Source organism: Ranitomeya imitator, chromosome 1 (genome assembly GCF_032444005.1).
Source record: "Ranitomeya imitator isolate aRanImi1 chromosome 1, aRanImi1.pri, whole genome shotgun sequence".
NCBI lineage: Eukaryota > Metazoa > Chordata > Amphibia > Anura > Dendrobatidae > Ranitomeya > Ranitomeya imitator.
Genome location: NC_091282.1, coordinates 1,075,484,152 through 1,075,505,400, shown reverse-complemented (window position 1 = coordinate 1,075,505,400; position 21,249 = coordinate 1,075,484,152).

Here is a 21,249-nt window from a genome sequence, read left to right as displayed (position 1 = left end):
CTCCAAATGCAACATAGAGTTCCATCTCAATTCCAGCCAATTTTGCATTGAAAAGTCAAATGGCGCTCCTTCCCTTCCGAGCTCTGCCATGTGCCCAAACAGTTGTTTACCCCCACATATGGGGTATCCATGTACTCAGGACAAATTGTACAACAACGTTTGGGGTCCATTTTCTCCTGTTACCCTTGGTAAAATAAAACAAATATGAGCTGAAGTAAATTTTTTGTGAAAAAAAATTAAATGTTCATTTTTTTAAGCATTCCACAAATTCCTGTGAAACACCTGAATGGTTAATAAACTTCTTGAATGTGGTTTTGGGCATCTTGAGGGGTGCAGTTTTTAGAATGGTGCCACACGTGGGAATTTTCTATCATATAGACCCCTCAAAATGAATGCAAATGTGACGTGGTCCATAAAAAAAAATTGGTGTTGTAAAAATGAGAAATTGCTGGTCGACTTTTAACCCTTATAACTTCCTAACAAAAAAATTTTGTTTCCAAAATTGTGCTGATGTAAAGTAGACATGTGGTAAATGTTACTTATTAAGTATTTGTGTGACATATCTCTGTGATTTAAGGGCATAAAAATTCAAAGTTGAAAAATTGCAAAATTTTTAAAATTTTTGCCAAATTTCCATTTTTTTACAAATAAACACAGGTAATATCAAAGAAATTTTACCACTATGATGAAGTACAATATGTCACGAGAAAATAATGTCAGAATCACCAGGATCCGTTGAAGCGTTCCAGAGTTATAACCTTATAAAGGGACAGTGGTCAGAAATGTCAAAATTGGCCCGCTTATTAACGTGTAAACCACCCTTAGGGGTAAAGAGGATAAAATATAACTTTTAATAGTAATCATAAAATTAGGATTGACCCAGGCAAGACAAAACATATATATTGACCCACAACGTAAGGCCTATATTAGTACTACATCAATCAATAACCAATGCCGATTAGTGCCATATGAGTGCAGGACAAAATAATATGCCAGGTGCCATCTATATACTGTATGTAAAGCTGAGTGTATGTATATTTGTGTATGTATGTATCAAGCCATGCCCACTCCACATAGTCCCATCCACACTCAGTCTACACGCAAAGCCCCGTCTACACACGGCCCACGTTATTAGCACACACGGGTTGAGACACATTCACCTCGAAAGCCACCCTGCAAAACTCACCGGCTTTGATGTCTCAGATACTGCAAGCTACAATCAGGGCTGCCACCTTCATAGTCTCAGTGCACGGCAGGCACAGGCCACATCTAGCTCCGTAGTGTCTAGAATGGAGTTACTCCTGTGAGGCATGGCGTCAAGGGGAAGGGTGGAGCCTCATGGTTTACACCGCTGTGCTCATAACAGGAAGTTGCTGAGGGAAACAGAGGAGTGAGGTGAAAAATGAGAGGAGTGAGGGTAAAATGAGAAGAGTGAGGGAAAAATGAGAGGAGTGAAGGGAAAATAGTGGAGTGAGGGGAAAATAGTGGAGTCAGGGAAATGAGAGGTGTGATGTCAAAAAGAGAGGTGGAAGGAGAAAATGAAGAGGTGTGAGTGGAAAATGAGAGGAGTGGGGGGGGAAATAGTGGAGTGATCAGAAAATGACAGGTGTGAGGTCAAATGACAGGTGTGAGGGGGGAAAATAACATAGTAGTATAGCTAGTAAGGTCAAAAAAAGACATTTGTCCATCCAGTTCAGCCTATATTCTAACACCTATAAACCGCACCTAAATCATTATTACGCCAGGCAAGTAGTCATAAATACACCAAAGAAAAAGCACTAAGCGAAAAAGTAATAAAATATATAAATTTTATTATAACACCAATAAAATCAATCAAGTAAATACCATATATAACCAAGGGGAACCAAAAAATACAGAAAAACCACAAGGTATGGCTGAAAAAAGTGGTAACAGACAATATCAGCATCATCATAATGACAGCAAAGTAATCACATGTTCAAAGGACTTATATATAAAACATTAATAATACACCTGATACCACAGCCGTCAATGACAATGAACCCAAAGCAAGTGCGTATATATGATAAAATAATAGTTTATATAAAGATAAGGTGCAAAGTACCAGCTAGGAATAAATATAAGTATCAACAAGTAGTAACGTTTTTAAGGGTTCAAAATCATTGTAAGCCGAAGCATCAGAGGATATAATAACAGCATTAGAAAAAAGCAAGTAAAGGGAACATATTTACCCAGTATACCCACGGGTGTCGTGGGTCCATTGGCTGGTGGTTTATACTGGGTATATAAAAATACAAAAGTGGTGACGTGTTTTTAATATTCTTTTCCCCTGATTCTTTTACTCCAAGTTTTAGCTTACAAATACTGAGGTAAAAATACTGACCAAATAATGTGTGAATGAGGTCTAAAGGAAAAAAGTGTGTAGTGATGTAGATGTAGACTGTGTATACGATACACTTTATTTCAAATAGTGCAATTTCTCTCTGGATCAAGTGTTTGCAATTGTATATGGAACAGGAGTGTGAGGTGCTGCTGGAGGAGGCAACTATAGGCTATGTGTGTGCACACGTTCAGGATTTCTCGCAGAAAATTTCTGAGAAAAAACGGACTTTTAGTGCAAGAAATCGGCAAGAAATCTGCATGCGGTTTTGCCGCGGTTTTGCTGTGATTTTGCCGCGTTTTGCCACGTTTTTTTCCGGACACTTCCCAATGCATTTTGTAGTGGGAAATCCACAAAAAAATGCTAAATTAATGAACATGCTGCGGTTTTTACCGCGATGCATTTTTTTCACGGAAAAAAATGCATCATGTGCACAAAACATGCAGAATTCATTCTAAATGATGGAATGCTTATTGTATTCGGTTTTTTTTTGCGGTTTTATAGTGTTTTTATCGGGAAAAACCGAGAAAAAACCACAACGTGTGCACACAGCCTAAGGCTATGTGCACACGTTCAGGAATTCATGCAGAAAATTCCTGTGAAAATCCGGACATTTCTGGCAGATTTCCGCATTAAATCCGCATGCGTTTTTTGCGCTTTTTTACGCGGTTTTGACGCTTTTTTTTCCCGGACATTTCCCAGTGCATTAGACAGCGGGAAAACCGCGAAAAAAACGCAAAATTAATGAGCAGGTTCATTATTTTTCCGCAATGCGTTTTTCATGCGGAAAAACGCACATCATGTACACAGAAATTGCGGACTTCATTAAAAATGATAGGATGCTTAATGTATGCAGATTATTTGCAGTTTTATAGCGTTTTTATAGCCAAAAACGCTAGAAAACCGCAAATAATCTGCAACGTGTGCACATATGTTGTGAATTCTGTGGCAGAGCTCCCTCCTGTGGTCACAAGTGATACTTCGGCTGGTTCTCTCTGTGAGCTTCCGTTGGTGGAGGAAAGTGGTAATGCGGCTTCTGAGTTTCCTTCCTCAGGTGATGTGGTGAAGTCGTTAGGTGCTGCTCTATTTAACTCCACCTAGTGCTTTGATCCTGGCCTCCAGTCAATGTTCTAGTATTGGACCTGTTTCCTCCTGGATCGTTCCTGTGGCCTGCTGCTCTGCATAGCTAAGTTCCTCTTTGCTATTTGTTTGCTGTTTTTTTCTGTCCAGCTTGTCAATTTGTTTTTTACTGCTTGCTGGAAGCTCTGGGACGCAGAGGGTGTACCTCCGTGCCGTTAGTTCGGTACGGAGGGTCTTTTTGCCCCCTTTGCGTGGTTTTTGTAGGGTTTTGTGTTGACCGCAAAGTTACCTTTCCTATCCTCGCTCTGTTCAGAAAGTTGGGCCTCACTTTGCTAAATCTATTTCATTTCTACGTTTGTCTTTTCATCTTAACTCACAGTCATTATATGTGGGGGCTGCCTTTTCCTTTGGGGTATTTCTCTGAGGCAAGGTAGGCTTATTTTCTATCTTCAGGCTAGCTAGTTTCTCAGGCCGTGCCGAGTTGCATAGGGAGCGATAGGCGCAATCCACGGCTGCCTTTAGTGTGGTTGGGGAGGATTAGGGATTGCGGTCAACAGAGTTCCCACGTCTCAGAGCTCGTTCTTGTTTTTTGGGTTATTGCCAGGTCACTGTATGTGCGCTGACCTCTATGTCCATTGTGGTACTGAATTACCTTTCATAACACACATAGCCTAAAGGAGAAAAATTGTGCTGCAGAAAAATGCTGTGTATAAAGGAGCATGAGGCAAAGAAGGAATAAGGCCCCTTAACTGCCGCCATTAAAAGTTGTATCAGCACTCGTTAAGAGGTTAATATTGTGTTATAAAAACCTTTTGCGTCAACAAAGTGGCGCCGCTTGTGTTCCATGTGCCAGTGTGGGAGCGTTGCTATGTTCAACAGCAATAACAGTGAAGCAATAAAATCATTAACCACAGTTAGTTACTATGCCTGGGCATCGCTGGGCTCTTCAGCTATTAGTGCATATAAAGAAAAAAAGTGTAGATCCATTTGTGGAGATGTCACATTCAGTGGAATTTTATGGACAACCAACTTCAGTTGTCACACCTATCTGCTCTGTCATGCCCCATGTATATGCTACAGTCCTCACAAGGGCAGTAACCAAGTACAGCTCTCTAATACTTTAAAGCCGGCGTCACACTTGCGAGTTTTACGGACGTAAGAGCACAGAAACTACGTCCGTAAACCTCGCATAACATACGGCACAATTATTCTCTATGCCTCTGCTCCTATCTGCCGTATTTTACTGATCAGTATTATACGGCTTTCTACGGCCGTACAAAATCGCAGCATGCTGCGTTTGTCACCGTATTGCGCAAATAAAACGTCAATGAAAGTCTATGTAAGCCCCAAAAATACGGATCACACACGGACCAGCAGTGTGACTTGCGAGGAATACGCAGCGCTGTTAGAGAGAAAAGCCGGTAATTCAGTGCGGTGTACAGTAAAATCAAACTGACAGCTTACAGTAGAATAGGTAGAATAAATGTGTACACATAGAATAGGTATATATATATATACGGTATATGTCAGTGAGACACATATATGTATATAATAATATTTCATCCAGCGAGATAGCAGAAAGCCGGTAATTCAATTACCGGCTTTTGTTTTCTCATTCCTAAACCCGATATGATATGAGACATGGTTACATACAGTAAATCTCATATCCCCATTTTGTTTGCATATTCCACACTACTAATGTTAGTAGTGTGTATGTGCAAAATTTGGCCGTTCTAGCTATTAAATTAAAGGGTTAAATGGCGGAAAACTTTGGCGTGGGCTCCCGCACAATTTTCTCCACCAGAGTAGTAAAGCCAGTGACTGAGGGCAGATATTAATAGCCTGGAGAGGGTCCATGGTTATTGGCCCCCCCCGGCTAAAAACATCTGCCCCCAGCCACCCCAGAACAGGCACATCTGAAAGATGCACCTATTCTGGCACTTGGCCACTCTCTTCCCATTCCCGTGTAGCGGTGGGATATGGGGTAATGAAGGGTTAATGCCACCTTGCTATTGTAAGGTGACATTAAGCCAAATTAATAATGGAGAGGCGTCAATTAAGACACCTATCCATTATTAATCCAATTGTAGTAAAGGGTTAAAAAAAACACACACATTATTAAAAATTATTTTAATGAAATAAAAACAAAGGTTGTTGTAATAATTTATTCTACGCTCAATCCACTCACTGAAGACCCTCGATCTGTGAAAAAAACAAAAAAAACAAAACAACAATATCCATACCTTCCGAAGATCTGTAAAGTCCAACGATGTAAATCCATCTGAAGGGGTTAAAATATTTTGCAGCAAGGAGTTCTGAAAATGCAGCGCATTAGTGAGATGTCATCAGGGGAGCGTACTTGCAAAGGAGAAAAATGACACATAAGATGTGGCCTTAATTTTTCCTCACTTTGTGAGGTGCCAGCACTCTGTACCTCGAAGGACACCCACCACTGTGGGATGGTTTAATAATTCATTTACACTTAGCACTTTATAGACACAGAGACACTTTATGGTCTGTATATTTGTGAGTGATTAAAGGCTACACCTTACTTGTCAAGAGGGATTTTTTTCTGGGATAAAGTATAAGATAGCTATACTTGGGTACTGCCATTGTCAGGATGGGAGCATATACATAGGCCATGAAAGTGCAGATACGTGGGACAACTGACGTTCGCTGTCTGTGAAACTCCATGGAATGTGACATCTCCACAACTTAAATGGGTGAGATCTACACTTTTTTTCTTCATTATGTACACTATGGCACCTTGCATATGATTTTGTCCTACACTCATATGGCACTAATTGACATTGGTTATTGATTGTTGTAGTACTGATGTAGACCTTACGTCGGGGGTAAAAATCTATGTTTTGTCTTGCCTGGGTCAATTCAAATTTTATGATTACTATTAAAAGTTATATTTTAAGGAATCTTTTTACTGTTTAGATCCTCAAGGGTATAACTAACAAATTTAATATAAATATGGAGACATGGTGGAAGTCAGCGGGTGCTCTAGTCGGCTGGCACAAGACCACATCAACCAGGGCTTATTCCACTGAACGCCTCCTCTCCTTTTACCATGGGCATAAAACTACTCAGACAACACACGGTGAGAGAAAAACATAATGGCAACATTTTACTGAACCACAAAGCAGACATTAACACTTAGAACAAACCCAACAAAAAAACAAAGATGGTGGAAAAATTACAGTCTCACCATTCTATCGACTCACCGGGATTATAGCTACTGTGACTTCGGAGCATCCAGGGCTGACTAACCCCACCTGTGGCAAACACAGAGAGGAGGTAATGACAAGCTTAGGAAGCTGACCGAGAGCTGTTAGATATGTGCCATGCACAGTGTGAGAAGACTAAGTGCAACACAAGAGGAAGAGGGGAAGGAAGCCCAAACGCTAGAGAAAGAGGGAGTTGAGACCCCTAGGTAGATTGAATAGCACCCTGCCTCCCCTACATCCCTATATTGGTTTCACACCAATCGTCGGTCAGGAGCCTAAGTCCTGTATATCTCTAGAGCAAGGTCCTGAATAGGGAAGGGGGGATGAGCACTGGTCAGTCTCCACCGAACACTAAAGATAAGAAGGGGAAAAAAAGAAAGGGAAGCAACTTAACTATTGCAGACTAAATAGAGATAACTCCAAACGTCCTCCAACAGCACCAGAGTGGAAGTTAGCTGACTTTTATAGCTCCAAGCCTTCACAAGGGTAATATGTGAATAACACTGATGACTCCCTGAAGCAGACTGAGTCTATAAATATCCAGGTCCACGTATGTCAATTAGAGCCAGAGGGTGGTTGCCACTGGGTCCCAAATCAGAAGGATTAAGAAGGCATCTGCAATGCCAAACAAAGAGACCTTCTGCAGCCAGATGCAGAGCAACTGACTGTAACATCTTACACATCTTTGACAGGACCCCCTTCTATGAGTGGCCTCCGGACTTTCGGAACCAGGTTTCTCAGGATAAGAAATGTGCAATGAACGAACCAGCCTCGGAGCATTCACCTCTGATGCTGAAACGCACATCCTTTCCTCTGTGCCATAACCCTTCGAGTGCACTAAATATTAGTTCAAGATGAAACGCTGCTTTGTTAATGACGGCGGCTATTTTATAGTAATCAATATATCTTGGACCCAACTTCCAGGAATGAACCCTCAACTTGATATTCCTATTAGACATCTACACAAAGTCATTCACATTCAGGTCCAACCTGGCAAGTGTTTTCTGTCAGCCACACATTTGTATCTGTCTCCCATGATCTTCAAATTACCCAGAACCCTCCGACACACCAAAGAGAGTGACAAAGCAAAATGTTCCTCCTCAGGAACTCCCAAAGCCCCTCCCCAGCTAAAAGTACCAAACTGTAGATGGTACGCGTAAGCACCAAAGAATGAAGACCTGACTGTGGACTCCTCAAGATGATTATTAATAGCAAATTCTGCCAGCAGTCAGTAAGATGCCCAATCCTCCAGATTCTCAGATACAAAACACCTTAGATAAATCTCCAAATTATGATTAATGTTCACGGTCTATCCATTCGACTGGTGATGGAAGGCAGAGGAAAAGGGCAGCTGCATCCCCACTCAAAAACAGAACGCCCTCTAGAACTTGGAAACAAAATGGGTCCCTTGATCTGAGACCACATCAGAGGGAACCTGGAGAAGCTTCACGATCACAATCTCATTTATAAACACCTGAGAAAGAGTCTTGGCATTTGGAAATTCCGGTAATGCGATAAAATCAACCATCTTACTGAACCTATTTACAACCACCAAAACCACAGTCTTGCCTGCAGATACCGGTAGGTCAGTAATAAAATCCATGGACAAGTCCGTCCATGGCCTGCTGTGAATAGGTAGCGGAAGAAGAGTACCAGATGCACCAGACGAACAGATATGCAATACCTTAGTACGCGTGCAAATACTACAAGCAGATATGTGTTCATTCACATCCCGATGTAACCCTGGCCACCAAAAGGGATGAGAATTTACATCTGCAGTTGCTTTACCACCTGGTTAGCCAGCAATCAAAGCGTTGTGATGTTCCTTAATTACTTTGGGGCACAGATTAAATGGTACAAATAACCTTCCTGAAGAACAGGAGGCTGGGGCATCCCCCTGGGCCTTCAGCACCTCATCCTCCAGCTCAGGATACAATGACAACCCCCTTCCACAAAATCGGGGCAGGGTTTTCATAGTCCCCACCACCAGGGAAACTCCGGGACATAGCATTAGCCTTGACATTTTTGATCCTCGAAAGGAAAGTGACAACAAAATTGAACCTATCAAAAAACAGGGACCAGCTAGGGTTGATAATAGTGATGAGCGAGTGTACTCATTGCACGGGTTTTCCCGAGCACGCTCGGGTGATCTCCGAGTATTTGTTAGTGTTCGGAGATTTAGTTTTCATTGCGGCAGCTGAATGATTTACAGCTATTAGCCAGGCTGAGTACATGTGGGGGTTGCCTGGTTGCTAGGGAATCCCCACATGTAATCAAGCTGGCTAATAGCTGTCAATCATTCAGCTGCGGTGATGAAAACTTAATCTCTGAACACTAGCAAATACTCGGAGATCACCCGAGCGTGCTCAGGAAAACCCGAGCAATGAGTATACTCGCTCATCACTAGTTGAGACATTTAACCAATTGAAGATATGAGGGGTTCTTATGGCCAGTAATGAAAAAGGCTGAGATGGACAGCCCCCTCTAACCAATGTCACCATTCTTCAAATTCCAATTTAATCGCCAAAAGTTCCCTATTGCCCACATCATAATTTATCTCAGCAGAGGACAATTTCAGCCCCAAATCCCACCTCCGATGCATCAACCTCCAAAACAAAGGTTGGGAAACATCAGGTTGAATGAGTATAGGGGCCATGGAAAAGCAGCTCTTTAGGGGGAGAAAGCCTGCAGGGCAGCATCCCACGATTTGGAAACATCCGACCCCTTCCTTACCATGTCAGTAAGGGGTTTCACAACTACAGAATAATTTTGGATTAATTTCCAGTAAAAATTAGTAAAGCCCAGAAAACATTGTAGAAACTTTAGGTTATTGGGAAGATACCAATCAAGGGACAGCACGGACCTTCTCCGGATCCATCCGAATACCCGAAGATGACAACAGGTACCCCAAAAACTTTACCTCCTGGACAGCAAAAAACACATTTTTTTAGTTTTGCATATAGTTTGTTAATTAACCCTTAATATTGGCAACACCTGTTTAACATGCCCCCGATGTGTTTCAAAATCTGGTGAGTAAATCAAAATATCGTCCAGATAGACCACCACAAACCTGCCCACCAAATGATGGAAAATATCATCAATGAAACGTTGGAAAATCGCAGCTGCATTGGTCAGACCGAAAGGCCTGACCAGACTTTCAAAGTTACCTTCAGGGGTACTGAACACTGTTTTACATTCATCCGCTTCTCTGATTATAATCAGGTCGTAGGTCCCCCTTAAATCCATCTTGGAGAACACCTTAGCTCCCACGACCTGGCTGAACAGATTAGGAATCAGAGGAAGAGGGTATGGATCTTGGATGGTAATATGATTTAATTCCCGGAAATCTTCACGTGGACGTAAACCGCCATCTTTTTTCTTCACAAAGAAGAACCCTGCTGCCATAGGTGAAGATGAGGGCCCAATATGTCCCTTCTCCAGACTTTCCACAGTGAAATACTTCGTGGTTAGTCTTTTAGGGCCAGAAAGATTATACAGTCTAAACTTTGAAAGTTTAGCTTCCAGGGTCATGTTACTAGGACAGACAAATACGGTGAGGAGGCAAATTATGACAGCCTCTCTCAGAAAAAAGCTTCCTCAAAAATGCAGGAAAGGTTACTGTAGACACTGTAGAAAGAGAACTATTTAAACAGTTCTCATAGCAGAAATGTCCTCACTCAGAGCGATCTCCCTGGCTTGCCAGTCCACCAACAGATTATGTTTCACCAACCAGGGAAGACCCAATAAAATTGGGGTGGGAAGACCATTCAGGACATATCAAGAAATTATTTCACAATTAACCGACCCCACCCTCAGTCTTACATTTTGTACAATCTAAGTAAGAACTTTTTGTGCAAGTGGCTCTGAGTCGAAGGTGAAGATGGGAGTGGGCTTATCTAAAGTATAGCAAGCCAGCCCAAGAGTTTTAGCAAACTCAGCATCAGTCATGCTGACTCCAGCTCCACTGTCAACAAACACAAAAAATCTCCTCGGTTTTACTCTCCAGCACTTCTGCTGTCAGGACAAACCAGCAACTACAAGTTGATGATAAATGCACCACTTACTTATTCAACTCCTGACTACCAAGGATTAAATGAGTCTCATTTTGCTTAGGCATCAAAGGACAGGCCCCAATAAAATGTCCCTTTTTTCCACTAAAAAACGCACTCTCTTCTTTTTGTGAATCTCCATGGAAATGAACAATGCAGAGGCACCCCCTAACTGCATGGGTTCCTCCGCCTTTGCCAGAATTGGTTCACCATCAGACCGCCCCCCTGGCAAAGGAGCAATACCCCAAAAAAGGGGCTCTGGAGAAGGTAGTCTTGCCCAACTATCCCGAAGGCATCTATCGACACTTATAGCCAACGACATAGCAGACACCAAGGGGTGTCATACACTGCCAAAGTATCCTTTCAGTAAGGTCATGAAGAAATTGGCTTCTGAGAGTCGGGTCATTCAATTTTGTATCAGTTGTCCATCTATGGAATTTGGCGCTATAAGCCTCCACTGACCATTTTCCCTGCTGAAGGCAACGCAACCTGGACTCAGCCAAGGAGACTCGTTCAGGGTCATCATAGATAAGGGCTAAAGCCCAAAAAATCCATCCACCAACCGGAGACAAACTGAATACTGTGGAAAAGAGCGAGCCTAGGATTCAGGATCTCCTTGCAGCAGAGAGATCACAATACCAAGCCGCTTCTCATTTCCGGAAGAGTGGAGATGAAGTTTAAAATACAGTTTGCAAGTTTCCTTGAACACAAAAAACTTGTCTATACAGGAAAACCTGTCCGGGAGTGCAACCTTAGGTTCCAGTGGCCTTCCTGCAGAGACCCCAACATCAGCAACCTGCAGCCACTGTTGCTGCTGCCAAACCTCATAGCAGAGGTCATTCACCTCCAGAGTCGGACAGCGTAGCTGCTCTGCCGGGCTTGCAACCAGATCCATAACCAAAGGAGAAAAGAAAAAAACACACGCTCAAGGAAAAAAGCACACGCAAATAAAACCACGTGTCAGTTTTTTTTCCTAAATATGCATGGCCAGTGATAATGTCACACACAGTGTTGCAAGACTGAATGCAACATGAGGGGAAGGAAGCCCAAATGCTAGGGGAAGTGGAGACCCCTAGGTATATCTAATAGCACCCTGCCTCCCCTGCCTTACCTATATTGGTTCCACACCAATCGCCGAGCAGGAACCTAAGCCCTGTATATTCCTAGAGCTAGTCCCTGCATAGGAAAGGGGAGATAGCACTGGTCAGTTCCCACTGAACACTAAAGAAAAAAGGGAGACAAGTAAGGGGAAGCAACTTAACTTGAGCAGACTCTTGAGAGATAACACCAAACATCCTCCAACAGCACCAGAGAGGAAGTAAGCCGACTGCTATAGCTCCAAGCCTTCAGATGGGGAAAATGTGAATATCAACGGCGACTCCATGAAGCAGACTGGGAGTCCACAAACATCCAGGTGTGTAAATTAGAGCTGGAAGAAGGTAGCCACTGGGTCCAAAAGTCAGAAAGATAAAGAAGGTGCCTGCAATGTCAAATGCAGAGACCTGCAGCCAGATGCAGAGTGACTGTCTGTAGCATCTGACACACCCGCGACAGAATGTGGAAAGGTGACCTGATTGTCCCAACCTAGTTTCTTCAAGACCTCTCTGAGGGTTCAGCGATAGTCAATAGAGAAGATCTGCGTTCTTCCAGCTGGTGCCATAGTCTCCTAAGCTGACATCCTGTTGAATGTTCCTGACTGAGGTTTTGTAAGGTCTCTGGACTCTCCTTTGTATAATTCACAACTGTTGTCCTTAAAACCATAATCCAGAAGTCAAGAGGAAGGTGTGATGAGATTAACGTTGTTTAAGCATTTAATCAGTATGCATTGTTCATTCTTCCCCGTTTTGCAGGTCAACAAGACACAGGACACTCACAATGACCAATCAATATATTAAGCAAACATCCATTGTTCATTGACCCTGCGTTCCTGCCTTGCAAAGATGGCAGACAATAAGTTACAATAAACATTAACTGAAAAGTCAACATAAAGACAATAGTCTATGTCTCTGTGCCTGCTGAATGTATGTCTGGCATCATTAAGAAGAAATGCTGTGTTGTCACAATAAACTATACATATTAACCCCTTCATGACCCAGCCTATTTTGACCTTAATGACCTGGCCGTTTTTTGCAATTCTGACCAGTGTCCATTTATGAGGTAATAACTCAGGAACGCTTTAACGGATCCTAGCGGTTCTGAGCATGTTTTTTCGTGACATATTGGGCTTCATGATAATGGTAAATTTAGGTCAATAAATTCTGCGTTTATTTGTGATAAAAACAGAAATTTGTCAAAAATTTAGAAAATTTCGCAACTTTCACATTTTGAATTTTTATTCTGTTAAACCAGAGAGTTATGTGACACAAAATAGTTAATAAATAACATTTCCCATACGTCTACTTTACATCAGCACAATTTTGGAAACAACATTTTTTTTGCTAGGAAGTTATAAGGGTTAAAATTTGACCAGCGATTTCTCATTTTTACAATGAAATTTACAAAACCATTTTTTTTTAGGGACCACCTCACATTTGAAGTCAGTTCAGGGATCTATATGGCTGAAAATACCCAAAAGTGACACCTTTCTAATAACTGCACCCCTCAAGGTGCTCAAAACCACATTCAAGAAGTTTATTAACCCTTCAGGTGCTTCACAGCAGCAGAAGCAACATGGAAGGAAAAAGTGACCATTTAAGTTTTTAGTAACAAAAATGATATTTTAGCAACAAATTTTTTATTTTCCCAATGGTAAAAGGAGAAACTGAACCACAAAAGTTGTTGTCCAATTTGTCCTGAGTACGCTGATACCTCACATGTGGGGGTAAACCATTGTTTGGGCACACGGCAGCGCTTGGAAGGGAAGGAGCGCCATTTGACTTTTTGAATGAAAAAATGGCTCCACTCTTTAGCGGACACCATGTCACATTTGGAGAGCCCCCGTGTGCCTAAAAATTAGAGCTCCCCCACAAGTGACCCCATTTTTGAAATTAGATGCCCCAAGGAACTTATCTAGATGCATAGTGAGCTCTTTAAACCCCCAGGTGCTTCACAAATGAAAAATTATCTCCATCGTTAGCGGACACCATGTCGCGTTTGGAGAGCCCCTGTGTGCCTAAACATTGGAGATCCCCCACAAGTGACCCCATTTTGGAAACTGGACCCCCCAAAGAACTTATCTAGATGCCTAGTGAGCAATTTAAACCCTCAGGTGCTTCACAAATTGATCCGTAAAATCAAAAAGTACTTTTTTTTCACAAAAAATTTCTTTTCATCTCAATTTTCTCATTTTCACATTGGCAATAGGATAAAATGGATCATAAAATTTGTTGCGCAATTTCTCCTGAGTACGCTGATACCTCATATGTGGGGGTAAACCACTGTTTGGGCACACGGCAGGGCTTGGAAGGGAAGGAGCGCCATTTGACTTTTTGAATGAAAAATTGGCTCCACTCTTAAGTGGACACCATGTCACGTTTGAAGAGCCCCCGTGTGCCTAAAAATTAGAGCTCCCCCACAAATGACCCCATTTTGGAAACTAGACGCCCCAAGGAACTTATCTAGATGCACAGTGAGCACTTTAAACCCCCAGGTGCTTCACAAATTGATCCGTAAAAATGAAAAAGTACTATTTTTTCACAAAAAAAATTCTTTTAGCCTCAATTTTTTCATTTTCACATGGGCAACAGGATAAAATGGATCCTAAAATTTGTTGGGCAATTTCTCCTGAGTACACCGATACCTCAGATGTGGGGGTAAACCACTGTTTGGGCACATGGTAAGGCTCGGAAGGGAAGGAGTGCCATTTGACTTTTTGAATGAAAAATTATCTCAATCGTTAGCGGACACCATGTCGCGTTTGGAGAGCCCCTGTGTGCCTAAACATTGGAGATCCCCCACAACTGACCCCATTTTGGAAACTAGACCCCCAAGGAACTTATCTAGATGCCTAGTGAGCACTTTAAATCCTCAGGTGCTCAGGTGCTTCACAAATTGATCCGTAAAAATGAAAAAGTACTTTTTTTTCACAAAAAAATTATTTTCGCCTCAATTTTTTCATTTTCACATTGGCAATAGGATAAAATGGATCATAAAATTTGTTGGGCAATTTCTCTCGAGTACGCCGATACCTCATATGTGGGGGTAAACCACTGTTTGGGCACACGGCAGGGCTCGGAAGGGAAGGCGCGCCATTTGACTTTTTGAATGGAAAATTAGCTCCAATTGTTAGCGGACACCATGTCGCACTTGGAGAGCCCCTATGTGCCTAAACATTGGAGCTCCCCCACAAGTGACCTCATTTTGGAAACTAGACCCCCCAAGGAACTTATCTAGATGCATATTGCGCACTTTAAACCCCCAGGTGCTTCACAGAAGTTTTGTAACGCAGAGCCATGAAAATAAAAAATAATTTTTCTTTCCTCAAAAATGATTTTTTAGCCTGAAATTTCCTACTTTGCCAAGGGTAATAGGAGAAATTGGACCCCAAATGTTGGTTTCCAGTTTGTCCTGAGTACGCTGATACCCCATATGTGGGGGCAAACCACTGTTTGGGCGCACGGCAGGGCTCAGATGGGAAGGCATGCCATTTGGCTTTTTAAATGGAAAATTAGCTCCAATCATTAGCGGACACCATGTCACTTTTGGAGAGCCCCTGTGTGCCTAAACATTGAAGATCCCCCACAAATGACCCCATTTTGGAAACTAGACCCCCAAAGGAACTAATCTAGATGTGTGGTGAGCACTTTGAACCCCCAACTGCTTCACAGAAGTTTATAACGCAGAGCCATGAAAAAGAAAAAAAATTTCTTTTCTCAAAAATGATTTTTTAGCCCGCAATTTTTTATTTTCCCAAGGGTAACAGGAGAAATTTGACCCCAAAAGTTGTTGCCAGTTTCTCCTGTGTACGCTGATACCCCATATGTGGGGGTAAACCACTGTTTGGGCACATGCCAGGGCTTGGAAGTGAAGTAGTGACATTTTGAAATGCAGACTTTGATGGAATGCTCTGCTGGTGTCACGTTGCGTTTGCAGAGCCCCTGATGTGGCTAAACAGTAGAAAACCCCCACAAGTGACCCAATATTGGAAACTAGACCCTGAAAGGAACTTATCTAGATGTGTGGTGAGCACTTTGAACCCCCAAGTGCTTCACATAAGTTTATAACGCAGAGCCGTGAAAATAATAAATACATTTTCTTTCCTCAAAAATAATTATTTAGCCCAGAATTTTTTAATTTTCCCAAGGGTAACAGGAGAAATTGGACCGCAAAAGTTGTTGTCCAGTTTCTCCTGAGTATGGTGATACCCCATTTGTGGGGGTAAACCACTGTTTAGGCACACGTCGGGGCTCAGAAGGGAAGTAGTGACTTTTGAAATGCAGACTTTGATGGAATGGTCTGCGGGCGTCACGTTGCATTTGCAGAGCCCCTGGTGTGCCTAAACAGTAGAAACCCCCCACCAGTGACCCCATTTTGGAAACTAGACCCCCCAAGGAACTTATCTAGATATGTAGAGGGGTTACAAGGACACTAAACTTCAGGAGGTCAAATTTCCAACGGATGAGAGAGAATCTTGGTGCAATTAAATGGACGATATCCTGAGACACAAAAATACACAAAGAAAATGGGAGACATTTATTAGCATCCTGGATAGGATCTGTGCACAGTATATACCGTATAGGAATAAACATACTAGAAATAGGAGGAAACCGATATGGCTAAATAGAGCTGTAAGGGGCGCAATAAGTGACAAAAAGAAAGCGTTTAGAAAATTAAAGGAAGTAGGTAGTGAGGAGGCATTAAATAAATACAAAAAATTAAATAAATTCTGTAAAAAGCAAATCAAGGCAGCAAAGATTGAGACAGAGAGACTCAATGCCAGAGAGAGTAAAAATAATCCCAAAATATTCTTTAACTACATAAATAGTAAGAAACTAAAAAATGATAGTGTTGGCCCCCTTAAAAATAGTCTGGGTGAAATGGTGGATAAGGATGAGGAAAAAGCCAATATGCTAAATGACTTTTTTTCATCAGTATTTACAGAAGAAAATCCCATGGCAGACAAAATGACTAGTGATAAAAATTCCCCATTAAATGTCACCTGCTTAACCCAGCAGGAAGTGCGGCGGCATCTAAAAATCACTAAAATTGACAAATCTCCGGGCCAGGATGGGATACACCCTCGAGTACTGCAGGAATTAAGTACAGTCATTGATAGACCATTATTTTTAATCTTTAAAGACTCCATAATAACAGAGTCTGTACCACAGGACTGGCGTATAGCAAATGTGGTGCCAATATTCAAAAAGGGGACAAAAACTGAACTCGGTAATTATAGGCCAGTAAGCTTAACCTCTACTGTGGGTAAAATCCTGGAGGGCATTCTAAGGGATGCTATACTGGAGTATCTGAAGAGGAATAACCTCATGACCCAGTATCAGCACGGGTTTACCAGGGACCGTTCATGTCAGACTAATTTGATCAGTTTCTATGAAGAGGTAAGTTCCGGACTGGACCAAAGGAACCCAGTAGATGTAGTGTATATGGACTTTTCAAAAGCTTTTGATACAGTGCCACACAAAAGGTTGATACATAAAATGAGAATAATGGGGATAGGGGAAAATATGTGAAAGTGGGTTGAGAGCTGGCTCAGGGATAGGAAACAAAGGGTGATTTTTAATGGAGCACACTCGGACTGGGTAGCGGTTAGCAGTGGGGTACCACAGGGGTCAGTATTGGGCCCTCTTCTTTTTAACATATTTATTAATGACCTTGTAGGGGGCATTCAGAGTAAAATTTCAATATTTGCAGATGACACTAAACTCTGTGTTAGGACTGGCGGAACGCACCAAAAAAGATGATATAGATGCGTTCGCAGTCCGGGGTCCACCGTGCAGGCGAAACCCGCTGCTAGTAAATGACAGACTATATGGCGGTACTAAAAGTATAAACACGCGGGTTAAACCTCACCCAACGTGAATAAAGTGATCCTGTTAAGTCACAGGACCGCGGTACTGCACATAGAGCGCGAGCAAGTTGTCAGCGAACTTAACCCCAAAAGGGATTGAAGTCCGATTAGACCCTTGCTGGCACAACACCGCAACTGGGTGTGAAAAGAACCTTAACAGTAATATAAGAGCACAAGAGTGCGTGTGATGCCGCACTGACGGACGCCACTAACCACCCAGGCTTGGGTATGGAAAGCGCAAGGTAAGCGCACGGCGCCGTACTGGCAGGCACAGCTAAAGGACGCTGTGATGTGTGTAACATACAGATGGATAGTCGGGCGCTAGAGAGCTACCATCATCCGCGAGCAATCAACAACTCTAGGGAGGGATATTTAGGAGCTTTCATCCATCGACATACATCCATCTACACACACACATAATAATTGTACACTAGCGCATGGCCGTGCGGTCATGCGCAGCTTATATAGTTGCAGGACAGGAAGTGGCCACAGAAACTTTGCCTTTCCAAGACCTACCAAGAGGACCAATGGAATGCGCTGCAGATCCTGAGCACATGACCCTCGATCTCCAACGGGAGATCTTGCCCTGGGCATGCTCAGTGTGCGCAAATAAGGACTTAGTCCCAGAGAAGTCCGCTCGCTGCTGACCAGCACTGACTTTAATGGCAGGAGCTGAAGAAGCAGCAGTAACTTTCTGTACAGAGCAAGACCGAGCAAGACGCTGGGACCGACGTCCCTGCTGAGCAGACTCCACTGTGGCTGGATAGGAATGGGAGACCGCAGCGGAGACGGCCCGAGATTCCCCCTGTGCAGAAGTGGGAACTCAAGACCTAACATTACCCCCCCTCCTTGGGCCTCGCTACGCTCGAAGGCAGCAATGAGCTGTGGGGCCCGAATGTTTTCAGCAGGTTCCCATGACCTGTCCTCTGGGCCATAACCCTTCCAATCCACCAAATAGAACTTTTTGCCGCGTACCACCTTGCACCCCAAAATAGCGTTCACCTCGTAATCGTCCGTAGACGAACCCGATGTCCCGGCAGATGACTCGGAAAACCGGGACATGTATACGGGTTTCAAGAGGGACACGTGAAAGGTGTCGGTGATACCCAAGCGTGGAGGAAGAGCCAGACGGTAGACCACGGGATTAACCTGTTCGAGAACCTTGAAGGGACCCAAGTAGCGAGGAGCAAACTTAGTGGACTCAACTCGCAGCCTGATGTTACGGGCGGAGAGCCACACCAAGTCGCCAGGGGCAAAGGTCGGAGCGGGGCGCCGATGAACATCGGCGGAGGAACTCATTCTCTCCTTGGAGGCCTGAATGGCATCCTGAGTGCGGTCCCAAATGTCCCGTGCCTCCACAGCCCAGTCTGCCACCCTGGAGTCAGCGGAAGACACAGGCATGGGCATAGGAACACGCGGATGCTGGCCGTAATTTAAGAGGAATGGAGTCTGACCGGTGGAGTCGGCTGCGGCATTGTTAAGTGCAAACTCTGCCCACGGTAGCAAGGATGCCCAGTCATCCTGCCTGGCAGAAACAAAATGTCGCAGATATGTGACCAAGGTCTGGTTGGCCCTTTCAACCAACCCATTCGTCTCTGGATGATATGCCGAAGAGAGATTTAACTCAATACTGAGTAGACGACAAAGCTCTCTCCAGAATCGAGACGCAAACTGGGGACCCCGGTCACTAACAATTATGTCTGGCATACCGTGTAGGCGAAAGATATGCTTAATAAACAAGACAGCCAACGCCCGTGCAGATGGTAGCCATGGAAGAGGCACCAAATGTACCATTTTGGAAAAATGGTCGGTGATCACCCAGATAATGGTGCAGTTACGAGACTTGGGCAAGCCCACCACAAAGTCCATCCCGACCATCTCCCAGGGCCTGTCCGCCAGGGGCAGAGGATAAAGCAAACCAGCTGGCCGTTGCCGAGGAGTCTTGTTCCTGGCGCAAGAGACACACGCCCGAACATACTCCGCGACATCACGGGCCATATGCGGCCACCAGTATGTCCTCGCCAGCAACTCAGATGTCCTTTTAGTACCAAAATGTCCACCCACCCTGGACGAGTGCGCCCAAGAAAGAACCTCCGGTCGCAAACTGGATGGAACAAAAGTCTTGCCCAGGGGCACAGACTCTAGCGAAACCAGAGCCACAGTTCTCAAGCTCTCGGTGGGGACAATAAGCCGAGGCTCCTCCTCCTCCTCCGCAGATGACACAACGGAGCGAGAGAGAGCGTCAGCCCGAATGTTCTTCTCCCCAGAAAGGAAATGGAGGGTGAAATGAAACCGGGAGAAGAACAAGGACCATCTGGCCTAGCAAGAATTCAACCGCTGAGCTGTCTGCAGGTACACCAAATTTTTATGGTCTGTGAAGACTTGGAAGGGAAAACGTGCTCCCTCCAAGAGGTGTCTCCACTCCGAGAAAGCCAATTTCATGGCTAGCAACTCCCTGTCCCCGATGGAATAATTCCTCTCTGCTGGTGCGAAGGTCTTAGAGAAAAAGAAGCAAGGATGCTTCCGACCTTGAGCATCCTTTTGGAAGATGACTGCTCCAGCACCAACAGAAGAGGCATCCACCTCCATGATAAATGGCTTATCAACATCGGGGCGATGTAGAATGGGAGTGCTAGCGAAGTGTGACTTTATAGAGATAAAGACCTTGGAGACCTCCTCAGACCACAATTTGGGATTCACCCCCTTCTTGGTGAGGGCAGCCAAGGGAGCTACCAAAGTTGAGAAGTGCGGGATGAACTGGCGATAATAATTGATGAATCCCATAAAGCGCTGCACCGCTTTAAGAGAATGGGGTTCCTGCCAGTCCATCACAGCCTGTAGTTTGGCAGGATCCATAGCCAATCCCTGGGCTGAGATGATGTAGCCTAGGAAAGGTAAGGACTCCTGCTCAAACATACACTTCTCCAACTTGGCATAGAGGGAGTTTGCCTGTAGGAGGTCGAAGACTTTGCTAACATCTCTCCGGTGGGAGTCAATATCTGGAGAGTAGATGAGAATATCATCCAGATAGACTACGACCGAGGTGGTGAGCATATCCCGGAAGATGTCGTTCACAAAGTCTTGGAAAACGGCTGGGGCATTACAGAGCCCGAAGGGCATCACCAGATATTCATAGTGCCCATCCCTGGTGTTAAACGCCGTCTTCCATTCGTCCCCCTGACGGATGCGAATGAGGTTGTAAGCACCCCGCAGATCTAATTTAGTAAATACCCTTGCTCCCCGAAGCCTATCGAATAGCTCGGATATCAAAGGCAAAGGGTATTTATTCTTAACGGTGATGGCGTTAAGACCCCTGTAGTCTATGCATGGACGCAATTCCCCATTCTTCTTCTGCATGAAGAAGAATCCTGCCCCAGCAGGTGACACTGACTTCCTGATGAACCCTCTTGCCAGATTTTCCTGGATGTACTGTTACATTGCCTCCGTCTCCGGGAGAGATAGCGGATAGACTCTACCCCGGGGAGGCTCAGCACCAGGCAAGAGGTCAATAGGACAATCATAGGGGCGATGGGGCGGAAGGGTCTCCGCCGCCTTTTTGGA